The following is a 12,899-nucleotide window of genomic DNA, read 5'->3' as shown; positions in this document are numbered from 1 at the left end:
AGTGCTGCAGAGATGGTTGTACTTCTGGAAGGTTCTCCCATCTCCACAGAGGAACTCTGGAGATCTGTCAGAGTGACCATCGGGTTCTTGGTCACCTCCTTGACCAAGGCCCTTCTCCCCCGATTGATCAGTTTGGCCGGGCGGCCGGCTCTAGGAATAGTCTTGGTAGTTCCAACTTTTTCCAATTAAGAATGATGGAGGCTACTGGGTTCATGGGTTCATGGTTCAGAATGCACTGTAGACACACACACACACAGAAAACAGACACACACTTCAATGCTGCAGAAATATTTTGGTACCCATCCCTAGATCTGTGCTTAGACACAATCCTGTCTCGGAGCTCTACGGACAATTTATTCAACCTCATGGCTTGGTTTTGGCTCTGATATGTACTGTCAACCGTGGGATCCTATATAGACAGTGGTGGGCTTTTCCAAATCATGTCCAATCAATTGAATGTACCACAGGTGGACTACAATCAAGTTGTAGAAACATCTCAAGGATGATCAATAGAAACAGGATACACCTGAGCTCAATTTTGTGTCTCAAAGCAAAGGGTCTGAATACATAGTTTTGCTTTTTGGGTCATCAATTTGGGGGTATTATGTGTAGATTGATGAGGAAAAAAATTATTTAAAGTAACAAAACATGGAAAAGGTCAAGGGATCTGAATAATTTCCGAATGCACTGTAAATACAGACACACACATACAGAATGGACAGAAAACACACACACAAACAACCATACATACTGTGCACTACCAAGTGCACTAGCTCTCTGCACTACCAAGTTGACATCACATGTGTAGATCTGAATCATAACATTGCCTGATAGATAACACTACCTGATAGATAGATAACACTGCCTGATGTATATATATCACTGCCTGATAGATATATATCACTGCCTGATGGATATATATCACTGCCTGATGGATAGATATCACTGCCTGATGGATATATATCACTGCCTGATGGATATATATCACTGCCTGATGGATATATATCACTGCCTGATGGATAGATATCACTGCCTGATAGATATATATCACTGCCTGATGGATAGATATCACTGCCTGATGGATATATATCACTGCCTGATGGATATATATCACTGCCTGATGGATATATATCACTGCCTGATGGATATATATCACTGCCTGATGGATATATATCACTGCCTGATGGATATATATCACTGCCTGATGGATAGATATCACTGCCTGATGGATATATATCACTGCCTGATGGATATATATCACTGCCTGATGGATATATATCACTGCCTGATAGATAGATAGATAGATATCACTGCCTGATGGATATATATCACTGCCTGATAGATAGATAACATTTACATTTAAGTCATTTAGCAGACTCTCTTATCCAGATAACACTGCCTGATGGATATATATCACTGCCTGATAGATAGATAACACTGCCTGATGGATATATATCACTGCCTGATGGATATATATCACTGCCTGATGGATATATATCACTGCCTGATGGATATATATCACTGCCTGATGGATATATATCACTGCCTGATGGATATATATCACTGCCTGATGGATATATATCACTGCCTGATGGATAGATATCACTGCCTGATGGATATATATCACTGCCTGATGGATATATATCACTGCCTGATGGATATATATCACTGCCTGATAGATAGATAGATAGATATCACTGCCTGATGGATATATATCACTGCCTGATAGATAGATAACATTTACATTTAAGTCATTTAGCAGACTCTCTTATCCAGATAACACTGCCTGATGGATATATATCACTGCCTGATAGATAGATAACACTGCCTGATGGATATATATCACTGCCTGATGGATATATATCACTGCCTGATGGATATATATCACTGCCTGATAGATAGATAGATAGATATCACTGCCTGATGGATATATATCACTGCCTGATAGATAGATAACATTTACATTTAAGTCATTTAGCAGACTCTCTTATCCAGATAACACTGCCTGATGGATATATATCACTGCCTGATAGATAGATAACACTGCCTGATGGATATATATCACTGCCTGATGGATATATATCACTGCCTGATGGATATATATCACTGCCTGATGGATATATAACACTGCCTGATGGATATATATCACTGCCTGATGGATATATATCACTGCCTGATGGATATATAACACTGCCTGATGGATATATATCACTGCCTGATGGATATATATATCACTGCCTGATGGATATATATCACTGCCTGATGGATATATATCACTGCCTGATAGATAGATAACACTGCCTGATGGATATATATCACTGCCTGATGGATATATATCACTGCCTGATGGATATATATCACTGCCTGATGGATATATATCACTGCCTGATAGATAGATAGATAGATATCACTGCCTGATGGATATATATCACTGCCTGATAGATAGATAACATTTACATTTAAGTCATTTAGCAGACTCTCTTATCCAGATAACACTGCCTGATGGATATATATCACTGCCTGATAGATAGATAACACTGCCTGATGGATATATATCACTGCCTGATGGATATATATCACTGCCTGATAGATAGATATCACTGCCTGGTGGATAGATATCACTGCCTGATGGATATATATCACTGCCTGATGGATATATATCACTGCCTGATGGATATATATCACTGCCTGATGGATATATATCACTGCCTGATGGATATATATCACTGCCTGATGGATATATATCACTGCCTGATGGATATATATCACTGCCTGATGGATATATATCACTGCCTGATGGATATATATCACTGCCTGATAGATAGATAGATAGATATCACTGCCTGATGGATATATATCACTGCCTGATAGATAGATAACATTTACATTTAAGTCATTTAGCAGACTCTCTTATCCAGATAACACTGCCTGATGGATATATATCACTGCCTGATAGATAGATAACACTGCCTGATGGATATATATCACTGCCTGATGGATATATATCACTGCCTGATGGATATATATCACTGCCTGATGGATATATATCACTGCCTGATGGATATATATCACTGCCTGATAGATAGATAGATAGATATCACTGCCTGATGGATATATATCACTGCCTGATAGATAGATAACATTTACATTTAAGTCATTTAGCAGACTCTCTTATCCAGATAACACTGCCTGATGGATATATATCACTGCCTGATGGATATATATCACTGCCTGATGGATATATATCACTGCCTGATAGATAGATATCACTGCCTGATGGATATATATCACTGCCTGATATATAGATAACACTGCCTGATGGATATATATCACTGCCTGATGGATATATATCACTGCCTGATGGATATATATCACTGCCTGATGGATATATATCACTGCCTGATGGATATATATCACTGCCTGATGGATAGATATCACTGCCTGATGGATATATATCACTGCCTGATGGATATATATCACTGCCTGATGGATAGATATCACTGCCTGATGGATAGATATCACTGCCTGATGGATATATATCACTGCCTGATGGATAGATATCACTGCCTGATGGATAGATATCACTGCCTGATGGATAGATATCACTGCCTGATGGATAGATATCACTGCCTGATGGATAGATATCACTGCCTGATGGATAGATATCACTGCCTGATGGATAGATATCACTGCCTGATGGATAGATATCACTGCCTGATGGATAGATATCACTGCCTGATGGATAGATATCACTGCCTGATAGATAGATATCACTGCCAGATAGATAGATAGATAGATAGATAGATAGATAGATAGATAGATAGATAGATAGATAGATAGATAGATAGATAGATAGATAGATAGATAGATAGATAGATAGATAGATAGATAGATAGATAGATAGATAGATAGATAGATAGATAGATAGATAGATAGATAGATAGATAGATAGATAGATAGATAGACAGATAGATAGACAGATAGATAGATAGATAGATAGATAGATAGATAGATAGATAGATAGATAGATAGATAGATAGATAGATAGATAGATAGCACTGATAGATAGATAGATAGATATATAGATAGATAGATAGATAGATAGATAGATAGATAGATAGAACTGCCAGATAGATAGATAGATAGATAGATAGCACTGCCAGATAGATAGATAGATAGATAGATAGATAGATAGATAGATAGATAGATAGATAGATAGATAGATAGATAGCACTGCCTGATAGATAGATAACACTGCCTGAATGTTATCACTGCTTGTTAGATATCACACTGTGGAATGTTATTTGATAGAGCTTGTCTGGTCAGAGGCTCAGATTAAATGTCTTAGAGTCAAACCAAAAAGGAAATGAAGAGAGAGGAAGAGAAAGAGAGAGGGATGGAGAGTGAGAGTGCATTGTTTGTGTGCATTCAAGCCTTTGTGTGTGAGTGTGTGTCTCTCGCTCTCTCGGTGTGTGTGTGTGTGTGAAAGAAAAAGCCATCATGAAAACGGTGTCAGAGGCGTCTATCCTCGTTGGTTGTCTTTGCTACAGTACAAACCAGCTCTAACGCACAGAATCAATACAATCTGGAATGTTTTACTCCGCAGCCTTCCCTGTGGGTTGGATATAATGAAAAATATGACATACCTTCTCTATCAAACACACACACACAAACATGAACACGCAGGCTGCACAGGCCTGCGCAAGACATTGAGCATGCACACACACACACATACAAACACAGCACAATCTGAGCTGGTACCTTAAGGTTTCAAAGGATGACGAGAGGAGTTGACGGAAAAAAAACTGGTTAGGGATTTCTGAATACTGGACACACACGTACAGTGCCTTGCGAAAGTATTCGGCCCCCTTGAACTTTGCGACCTTTTGCCACATTTCAGGCTTCAAACATAAAGATATAAAACTTTATTTTTTTGTGAAGAATCAACAACAAGTGGGACACAATCATGAAGTGGAACGACATTTCTTGGATATTTCAAACTTTTTTAACAAATCAAAAACTGAAAAAATGGGCGTGCAAAATTATTCAGCCCCTTTACTTTCAGTGCAGCAAACTCTCTCCAGAAGTTCAGTGAGGATCGCTGAATGATCCAATGTTGACCTAAATGACTAATGATGATAAATACAATCCACCTGTGTGTAATCAAGTCTCCGTATAAATGCACCTGCACTGTGATAGTCTCAGAGGTCCGTTAAAAGCGCAGAGAGCATCATGAAGAACAAGGAACACACCAGGCAGGTCCGAGATACTGTTGTGAAGAAGTTTAAAGCCGGATTTGGATACAAAAAGATTTCCCAAGCTTTAAACATCCCAAGGAGCACTGTGGCAGCAATAATATTGAAATGGAAGGAGTATCAGACCACTGCAAATCTACCAAGACCTGGCCGTCCCTCTAAACTTTCAGCTCATACAAGGAGAAGACTGATCAGAGATGCAGCCAAGAGGCCCATGATCACTCTGGATGAACTGCAGAGATCTACAGCTGAGGTGGGAGACTCTGTCCATAGGACAACAATCAGTCGTATATTGCACAAATCTGGCCTTTATGGAAGAGTGGCAAGAAGAAAGCCATTTCTTAAAGATATCCATAAAAAGTGTTGTTTAAAGTTTGCCACAAGCCACCTGGGAGACACACCAAACATGTGGAAGAAGGTGCTCTGGTCAGATGAAACCAAAATATAACTTTTTGGCAACAATGCAAAACGTTATGTTTGGCGTAAAAGCAACAGAGCTCATCAGCCTGAACACACCATACCCACTGTCAAACATGGTGGTGGCAGCATCATGGTTTGGGCCTGCTTTTCTTCAGCAGGGACAGGGAAGATGGTTAAAATTGATGGGAAGATGGATGGAGCCAAATACAGGACCATTCTGGAAGAAAACCTGATGGAGTCTGCAAAAGACCTGAGACTGGGACGGAGATTTGTCTTCCAACAAGACAATGATCCAAAACATAAAGCAAAATCTACAATGGAATGGTTTAAAAATAAACATATCCAGGTGTTAGAATGGCCAAGTCAAAGTCCAGACCTGAATCCAATCGAGAATCTGTGGAAAGAACTGAAAACTGCTGTTCACAAATGCTCTCCATCCAACCTCACTGAGCTCGAGCTGTTTTGCAAGGAGGAATGGGAAAAACTTCAGTCTCTTGATGTGCAAAACTGATAGAGACATACCCCAAGCGACTTACAGCTGTAATCGCAGCAAAAGGTGGCGCTACAAAGTATTAACTTAAGGGGGCTGAATAATTTTGCACGCCCAATTTTTCAGTTATTGATTTGTTAAAAAAGTTTGAAATATCCAATAAATGTCGTTCCACTTCATGATTGTGTCCCACTTGTTGTTACAGTTTTACAGTTTTATATCTTTATGTTTGAAGCCTGAAATGTGTCAAAAGGTCGCAAAGTTCAAGGGGGCCGAATACTTTCGCAAGGCACTGTATGCACATAATCAGACACACACACACACCCCTGGGTTAGGAACAGACTAGCACACCACTGGGTTAGGAACAGACTAGCACACCACTGGGTTAGGAACAGACTAACACACCACTGGGTTAGGAACAGAATAGCATACCACTGGGTTAGGAACAGACCAACACACCACATGGTTAAGAACAGACCAACACACCATGTGATCAATATGAATCAGAAAGGTGCATTATCACAGCAATTCTGGGCAATTCATTTGTTTTGTTTATTTTTCCCCCTTATCTATTCCCAAGGAGGCCCATCTTTGAGTTCTTTGCCAAAAGGCTTAATTAATTGCAGAAGCAGGTCTGGGGCTCGAGTTGTGATTTTGCTAGCTTCACTCTGTCCTCACCCCCACCCAGGCCCAGTCATGCTTGAAGAGCCCCCCAAACCAAGATGGCACCCACAGCAAATATTGACAGAGTCACCCCGGGACGAGCCAAGTGAAATCCACCCCGGTGACAGAGGCATCTGTTGCTTTAAATGCAGCATGGCAACAGAGGGAGAGTCCTCTCCGCCATGGTTACGTAATGTAACACACAGCGAGCCGAGCACATGCATACACAATCTCTCTCTCTCTCTATATATATATATATATATATATATATATACAGTTGAAGTCGGAAGTTTAGATACACCTTAGCCAAATACATTTAAACTCAGTTTTTCACAATTCCTGACATTTAATCAGAGTAACGGTCAGTTAGGATCACCAGTTAGGATCACCACTTTATTTTAAAAATGTGAAATGTCAGAATAATAGTAGAGATTATTATTTATTTCAGCTTTTATTTCTTTCATCACATTCCCAGTGGGTCAGAAGTTTACATACACGCAATTAGTATTTGGTAGCATTGGCTTTACATTGTTTAAATTGGATCAAACGTTTCGTGTAGACTTCCAGAAGTTTCCCACAATTAGTTGGGTGAATTTTGGCCCATTCCACCTGACAGCAAGTGTAACTGAGTCAGGTTTGTAGGCCTCCTTGCTCCCACACGCTTTTTCAGTTCTTCCCAAAAATTGTCTATGGGATTGAGGTGAGGGCTTTGTGATGGCCACTCCAATACCTTTACTTTGTTGTCCTTAAGCCATTTTGCCACAACTTTGGAAGTATGCTTGGGGTAATTGTCCATTTGGAAGACCCATTTGCTACAAAGCTTTAACTTCCTGACTGATGTCTTGAGATGTTGCTTCAATATACCTGTATCACCATAATTTCCCTACCTCATGATGTCATCTATTTTGCGAAGTGCACCAGTTCCTCCTGCAGCAAATGACCCCCACAACATGATGCTGCCACCCCCGTGCTTCACGGTTGGGATGATGTTCTTCAGCTAGCAAGCCTCCCCTTTCTCCTCCAAACATAACAATGGTCATTATGGCCAAACAGTTCTATTTTTGTTTCATCAGACCAGAGGACATTTCTCCAAAAAGTACCGTGTTTGTCCCCATTTGCAGTTGCAAACCGTAGTCTGGATTTATGGTGGTTTTGGAGCAGTGGCTTCTTCCTTGCTGAGCAGCCTTTCAGGTTCTGTCGATATAGGACTCGTTTTACTGTAGATATAGACATTTTTGTACCTTTTTTCTCCAACATCTTCACAAGGTCCTTTGCTGTTGTTCTGGTATTGATTTACACTTTTCGCACCAAAGTAAATTAGTCTCTAGGAGACAGAACACGTCTCCTTCCTGAGCGGTATGATGGCTGTGTGGTCCCATGGTGTTTATACTAGCATACTATTGTTTGTACAGATGAACTTAGTTCCTGCAGGTGTTTGTAAATTACTCCCAAGGATGAACCAGCTCTACAATTGTTTTCTGAAGTCTTGGCTGATTTCTTTAGATTTTCCCATGATGTCAAGCAAAGAGGCACTGAGTTTTAAGGTACACCTTGAAATACATTCACAGGTACACCTCCAATTGACTCAAGTGATGTCAATTAGCCTATCAGAAGCTTTGAAAGCAATTACATAATTTTCTGGAATTTTCCGAGCTGTTTAAAGGCACAGTAAACTTAGCGTATGTAAACTTCTGACCCATTGGAATTGTGATACAGTGAATTATAAGTGAAATAATCTGTCTGTAAACAATTGTTGGAAAAATTACTTGAGTCATGCACTAAGTAGATGTCCTAACCGACTTGCAAAAACTATAGTTTGTTAACAAGAAATTTGTGGAGTGATTGAAAAACGAGTTGTAATGACTCCAACCTAAGTGTATGTAAACTTCCGAACTTCCGACTTCAACTGTGTATATATATAGTCTGTCTGTCCGTCCGTCCGTCCGTCCGTTTCAATCTCTATTGCACTGTTATGCTGATACAGTATTCACAGCTCTATGCTACCCTCTCTTTCTCTCTCTTTCTCCCCCTTCTCCCTCTCTGATTCCTCCTCCCTATCTCCCTCTCCCCCTCCATCTCCCTCCTTTCTTCCCTCTCCATCTCTCTGTTTGAGGAAGTGGTAGTGGTGCTATACTGTAGTGTGTTCTGATGTGAGGGGATCTGACAGAGGAGCCTGTAGATGTGATTATGAGTCTGTTAAGCTTGTTGGTCAGTGTGTGTTGCTCAGTAGGACCCAGCCAGCCAACCAGATCACTCCTGACAGCCCTGTCAAGAAATAATTTAAATATCAGCCTTAACACAGCAGAGAGAGAGCTCAGACACAAACACACACACACGTACACATACAGGTACACAAACCAGTACAACTACATATACACACTCAAAGACACACATATACAGACAAACACTTTTAAGGAGGTTGGGATGGAGTATGGAGGGAGATGGAGAGGTTAAGGAGGGTGGGGTGGAGTATGGAGGGAGATGGAGAGGTTAAGGAGAGGTTAAGGAGGGTGGGTTGGAGTATGGAGGGAGATGGAGGAAAATAGGGATATATAGGTCAGATAGAGGGATGGAGAAAGAGAGATTTGGAGGAGCTAGGGAGAAGAGAATGAGGATGATGAAACCATGGCTAGATAGAAGAGGACGTGTGGAGAGAGATTAAGATGAAGGCATAGAAGAGAGTACATGAGGAATGGAAAGATCCTGGCGAAAGATAGAGGAGGGAGGTGATGGTGGAACAATGACCTGGCCAGGGTGCACTGATCCAGGGAAGACCAAGCTGTTGCCTGGCCCATGGTCCATATGCACACCCACACACACTGAAAAACAGAGTGCTCACACACAGGAGGAGTGAAGGAAGACCAACAGCTTTATTCCCTGGACACCAAGGCATGCAAACAGTCCTTCAAACCCTCACACCCCTCCAGGTTTTCACAGGCATGCACCACAGGCGTGTGAGTGTGTGAGTGTGTGAGTGTGTGAGTGTGTGAGTGAGAATATCTGTGTGTAATTCTGAGATACTTTACATTAATTAATTTTACATCTGCCATACTATAATCAGAGTAACATCCTTAACAGCTGTTCAGATTTTAATCCATGATTCAATGGTTGTGATTCTGAAACTCTCTCTCTCTCCATCTCTCTCTCTCTCTCTCTCTCTCTCTCTGATTGAGACGGTGCATCATCATTAAGGTGAATCCATCTCATGCATCATTTTAACCAGATTGTCCTCTACCGTCAACACGTGGGTTAAACCAGAGCACTCCACTTTCTCATGCTCCCATCACCTGTCATGTGCGGAAATATCCATTTTCGTGGTGCTGCATTCCCATTAAGAGGGGCCACGGCACCATTAGCACTGAGACCAGGGAGTGAGACGGGATACGTCTGAGGGGACCCACTGAAATGACAGTTACGTCACTGCCGACTGAGCAGCACGTCTCTCTTGGATCTAGGATCAGCTCAAAATCACAAATTCTAACCATAAACAAAAGAAAACAAAAATCTGACTTTAGATTTTTTTAAATCCATGTCTTGTGCACGACCGTGGATACTATATTCACGTATGGCATGTCATGTTGTTTTGAATTTAATAAATGAGGTTGAGCCAAGTCTTGTGTTTACGTTCTATTATTCAACGGATGTGATGAAAACCAATGGGAAATTGTGTTTAGGCAGAGCGCATGTGGAGGAACGCAAGACGAGGCACGCTCAACAGATGGCCGAGGGAGAGCGAGCGCTCCGAGGCTCCGAGGCTCCTCGCGCAGCCACCGACGCGTCCCGTTTGTCAGCACCGTTCAGCGTCACGAGAGCCACCTGTTTGCGTTGGTAACTGCAAGCAACGCACCTGGGGACCTGCACGAAGATACACTGTAAAACTTTTCACTGCACATTTACAGCATTATACTGGTACCAGTGTTAACAACTTAATACTGTAATTTCACCTTTCAGCAGATATGCTGTAATGTATTTTAAATTACCATTTCTCTTACTGTAAAACATATTACAGCATCCCTGTTGAAAATGTACAGGTAATGTTTTAGAGTATTGAAAATAGTACTGTCAAATACTGTGTGCAACATTCTCTCTATGCTCCCATGGTATAATTGCAGGAAATGAACATAAAAAAATGAAATTTCTCTCTCCACCTTCAAGAGGGGTGTCACTAAAATGTTTTGCCACGAGGTGGGGCCCCCCCAACCAAAGCTCCCCCGCCCCCGCCCCACCCCCCAACCCCTTCTGCCGGAGCCCCACATTTTGGAGACCACTGGTCTAGTCTAGTCTACTGTGACGGATATTCATGAAATCCTTCAGTCCAATAACGACCCCCAATGGACCGGAGACATGACACTTCCCTCATTAGCATTCCACAAGAGAATGGACTCACTCAAACACACACACACACACACACACACACACACACACACACACACACACACACAATAAAACATAATCTTATTTTTAGATAGACAACCCCTGAGTCGCGGAGGAGAAGGCTTGCTGTGATTCCCAACCCATCTCTAAAGCATGGAATAGGATCCCTTGCCTAGACCACTCAGGTTGACGCGAGCGAGTCTGTGTGCATTTCGACACTGCGCAAAGTTACATGTCTGACTGAATAGGTTGAGGCAAACGTCAATGGAACACCACTCGCACGAAAACCAGGATTAGAGAGACCAGTACCACATGTCGTGTTAGGCCAAATAAACATTATTAAAGGTATTTGTGATTTTGCGTGACAGATTCACAGCACACAAGTCATGAGCTACATCCCCGCGACTGACTGCAGATACACTTACTGGGTAAAAGGTCGCCTGCCAACTTTGGACCAATTCTACCATGCTACTGATTAACGTTAAAACAAGGTATTCAACACAAAATAAATCATTCACACAGAATCATTCAAACAGGATTTCTACCAGGGACACTTTCAAAAGCTTGTCCGTGTCAATATCTTAAAGCCTACGCATACAGCCAAGCTGTCATATACAGCATAGTGTTTACTAATCACACATTACAAATGCAATATGGAATATTACCTGATCGATGTCAGCAGTAGTTATTCGATGTAACGGATATTTCCCGATCGGTTTCGCAGATGCAAATTAAGTTTTCCATCCATGGCACGTCTCAGTTGGGGAGAGAGAATATCATTCACATGAGCAGCGCAGCATCTTCTCTCCAAAAATCTTCACTACGAACTCTCCTCCAAAACCGATTAATCAAAAAATAAGATTTTTTTTGAAAGAAGGAAAATACGACATAAATAATGAAACACCATAGATAAAAACAAAAAATACGCCAACGGAAAAAAATACACTAAAAAACACAATCCCAACGAATAAAAAGAGAGTAAAATGCTGTTGAAAAATGAGAGGTCAGGTTTTTTCACAAACTGTCGAAGTGCCGTTTGATAAATCCAATCCGTATCTCCATGGTCTCACGTAAGCACACTGTAGGCTATTCCAACTAGAGCAGAGAACGCGCTCACTAGCCGCAGCAGAACGGGATAACGCGTTTTTTTCTTCCTCTCCTGGTGCTCAAAATTCCTCCTCCTCCTCCGCTACCATAGCTCCTCTTCCGAAGCTGAACCCACTCTGAAAAACCTCCTCTCCTTATGTCTCCCACTGCCTCCTCTTCCGGTATTCGCTTTGGCTGAGTGTAAATGGGTATGTCTCTCGACTGTAGCTCTCGCCTGCACTGGCATCCGCGATATCCACAGGCAGCGGCTCACAGTCGGCATCTGGCTCCCCGCAGTCGCTTCAGCAGTGGAGGATGGAGATGCGCGGTCCCATCTCTCTCTCTTGTTAGCCGGGGACCCGGCAGGCGCGCACCCTGTTGCTGACGTCAGCTCGGCGCAAAGGTTCCAAATACAGCATATGAAAAAAGTTTCATGACCATAGTGTACTACTCACGCAATGACAGGCAAAATAGCATACTATTTATATCAGCGTCCCCTTTTTTATTTTTTTTTCCGACGTTCTGTTATTGCCTCCTCTCAAAAAAAACAACAAAACGGAACTGCACTATTCCATCTGCCCTCCTAAAACCAGTTGGTGACTCATCTCTAA

The 12,899-nt window shown here is 41.6% G+C and overlaps 1 protein-coding gene across 1 annotated transcript in view; it reads right to left on the bottom strand.

Annotated features, from left to right (window-relative positions):
- The window catches only part of adgrb2 (adhesion G protein-coupled receptor B2), a 600,103-nt gene extending 588,191 nt beyond the window's left edge, over positions 1-11,912 (bottom strand). Inside the window, exon 1 of the mRNA XM_064979676.1 lies at positions 11,868-11,912. The gene's annotated coding sequence lies outside the window, so the exon portion shown is untranslated. The remainder of the gene's footprint in view (positions 1-11,867) is intronic.
- Positions 11,913-12,899: the final 987 nt, after the last annotated feature.

The sequence above is a fragment of the Oncorhynchus masou genome, chromosome 12 (genome assembly GCF_036934945.1).
Source record: "Oncorhynchus masou masou isolate Uvic2021 chromosome 12, UVic_Omas_1.1, whole genome shotgun sequence".
Taxonomy (NCBI): Eukaryota; Metazoa; Chordata; class Actinopteri; order Salmoniformes; family Salmonidae; genus Oncorhynchus; species Oncorhynchus masou.
The sequence above is the reverse complement of the archived record's forward strand: the minus strand, read 5'-3'. Positions and strand labels throughout refer to the sequence as shown.